Source organism: Delphinus delphis, chromosome X (genome assembly GCF_949987515.2).
Source record: "Delphinus delphis chromosome X, mDelDel1.2, whole genome shotgun sequence".
In the NCBI taxonomy this organism is placed as follows: Eukaryota; Metazoa; Chordata; class Mammalia; order Artiodactyla; family Delphinidae; genus Delphinus; species Delphinus delphis.
The window spans coordinates 95,237,587-95,240,696 of NC_082704.1; the positions used below are offsets into that span (position 1 = coordinate 95,237,587).

The window sequence follows — 3,110 nt, forward strand, 5'->3', positions numbered from 1 at the left end:
GAGAAAGACATATACCGTATGCTAACACATATATATGGAATCTAAGAAAAAAAAATGTCATGAAGAACCTAGGGGTAAGATGGGAATAAAGACACAGACCTACTAGAGAATGGACTTGAGGATATGGGGAGGGGGAAGGGTAAGCTGTGACAAAGTGAGAGAGTGGCATGGACATATATACACTACCAAACGTAAAATAGATAGCTAGTGGGAAGCAGCCTCATAGCACAGGGAGATCAGCTCGGTGCTTTGTGACCACCTAGAGGGGTGGGATAGGGAGGGTGGGAGGGAGGGAGACACAAGAGGGAAGAGATATGGGCACATATGTATATGTATAACTGATTCACTTTGTTATAAATCAGAAACTAACACACCATTGTAAAGCAATCATACTCCAATAAAGATGTAAAAAAAAAAAGAGTAGGGGCAAGATAGGGGTAGGGGATTAAGAGGTACAAACTACTATGTATAAAATAAACAAGCTACAAGGATATATTGTATAGCACAGGGAAGAGAGCCAATATTTTATAACAACTTTGAATGGAGTATAATCTATAAAAATATTAAATCACTATGTTGTACACCAGAAACTGATATAGTACTGTAAATCAACTATACTTCAAGTTTTAAAAATAAAGGAAAATAAAACAATATACCTGTAGTAGAAAGCCGAACACATTCAAAGAAAGTTCAAGAACAGAGTCAATGAAATCAAAGCAGTGCAGAAGGTACTGAGTGGACTGTTAGATTAAAGAACTACTCTCAGAACAACAGTTCTGTTTGCCGCTACCATGCTCTGACCCTACGCCAATCTTTCTTACGTTGGACAAAGTTAAAGTGGCATGTGATCTGTGTTAATCTCCCAAAACTATACTCCAAAGACAGTGAATTACTTGTCCAGGAAGTGAACCCAAATTAGAGCAGATTTGAGACAACTGCAGACCCGCACAACAGAAGGGAAACAAAACAGAAGGACACATCTATCTGAAGAGAGATCCACTTAAGTCTTCCGATGTCAGAGAAATGCCATGCTTTGGGCATTTGGAAGGGTCCCTATACTACCTGAGAGTTTTATGCCACGTACTCGCAAAGGAGAAGACTGCTCCCTAATTGACATGCTCCACTCTCCCATACAGAGGAGATGCCTATTAATGAAATGGACGTCCCAACTGTAGATCAGATCCATGCTAGTTACCTAGGCTAATCACATGAGTCCTTTACTCCCAAATATGAATGGACAAATGTTTGCCAGATATTTGAGGAAAGTGAAAGAGAAGATCACGATGAACAAACAGAACTATTTCTGGAGAAAAAATAAATATAATACAGGAAACGGAAAAGAATTTACCAAAAAAATCCAAATTCATATTCTCAGAATTTTAAGGAAGACAGTCAGTTTATAAAATGAGAACAGGGTGCTGTAAAAGGGAGCAATTAGAGAACAAGAGAAAGTCCTGGGAAAATAGAAATATTACTGCAAAATTTAAAGATTAATAGATGCCAGGTGCTCAGCGCAGTCAGCCTGCCTCACCCAGGCCTGGATGGAACCTGGGACACAGCTTTCGCGCCCCGCCCTCCATGCACATCCACCCTCCCAACCCCCCGCCCCCTGACCCCACCCCCCGTAACGGAACCGGAAACTCCTTTCCCCCCTCCCAAACCCAGGTAATGGACGCGCCTTCCAGTCCATCGCAGAGCAGCCGCCGTCTTCGACCACATGGGAGTGCTCTGAGGCACCTACCGCGGGCCCAGCGGCTTCGCCTTCACCTTGGCCTTCAGGCCCGCCACGCTGCCCGCGCCGCCCTCGCAGGTGCGCCAGAGCTACCACCCCGACTGCGAGGCCGCCATCAACAGCCATTTCACCCTGGAGCTCCACGCCTCCTTCGTGTGCCTGGCCGCGGCCGTTTACCTCTACCGCGACGACGTGGCCTTGAAGCACTTCACCCGGTTTCTCCTGCGCCGCTCGCACGAGCACAGCGGGCGGGCCCAGGGCCTGATGCGCCCGCAGAACCAGCGCGGGGGCCGCCTCGACTTCCAACACATCAGGAAGCCAGTCAGGGACAAGTGGAAGAGCGGCCTCAAGGCCATGAAGTGCACCTTGTTTCTGGAGAAGCTCGTGAACGCCTGCTCCACCGGTACCAGCTGGTCACCGACAAGAGCAACCCCCACCTGCACCACTTCCTGGAAACTCACTACCTCCGCCAGCAGGTGGCGTTCATCTGAGAGCTGGAGGGTCGTGTCACCACCCTGAGCATGATGGGGGCCCCGGACGTCGACCTGGCAGGGTACCTCTTTGACAAGCTCACCCTGGGCGACAGCGACAAGAACTGAGCCTGGACTGGACTTCCCCAGAGCCATGGGGTGACCAGAGCCCTGGTCACCGTGCCTGCCATGCAGACGGCAATAGTGCCCTTGCAGAAGAAGTTCACTTAAGTTTTTTTCTTCCAGTTTTTCCGTTTCTTCCAATAAAGTTATTGGTTCATAAATAAATAAAGGTCTCTGGTTGATTCATGTGGGCAAATCTCTCACCTTTTAAATTTTAAAGCAGGCATCCAGGAGTCTCTGAACACATCCCGGCTTGGTCCACATGCAGCTCAGGATCACCACAGAGGGAGGGAGATGGTCTTCCTTGGGACCCTGGAAAACACAAAATCGATCTTCCCCTTATAAACAAAATCAGTGTAGAGGGGTGGGGTGGGGTGGGTCTTCTAAGCCCTAGTCTATGTGGGTACCTGTGCATGGTAAAATTATATATCAATATATAAAAAACCTTAGTATGGAATACAAAATACTGGTTGCCTCTTAGGAAGAAGTGAAGAATGGGATTGGACAGGAAATAAAATAAAGGGTGTCTTCAACTTTTCCTGAAAACTTTTAGTTCATTAAATTATGTGAATGTGAACATTTATCACTTCTGGGTAGCAGCCTGGGGTCCTGAACAGGTATGGCAGGGTCCCTCTATGACAATGTCACCCAGGACAACAGTGATAATGGTAACTGTGCCAGAGGCTGACTTTCCCATAGGCATGGGAGTGACTTCCTAGGTCACATGCTAGTCATGCAAATTGCCCTTAAAAAACATCCATATGTATATATACATACATATATAT

General features: G+C 46.8%; 1 pseudogene; it reads left to right on the plus strand.

The window, feature by feature from the left end:
- The first annotated feature begins 1,717 nt into the window (after positions 1 to 1,717).
- On the plus strand, positions 1,718 to 2,331 carry LOC132418384 (ferritin heavy chain pseudogene; annotated as a pseudogene).
- The last annotated feature ends 779 nt before the right edge of the window (positions 2,332 to 3,110 follow it).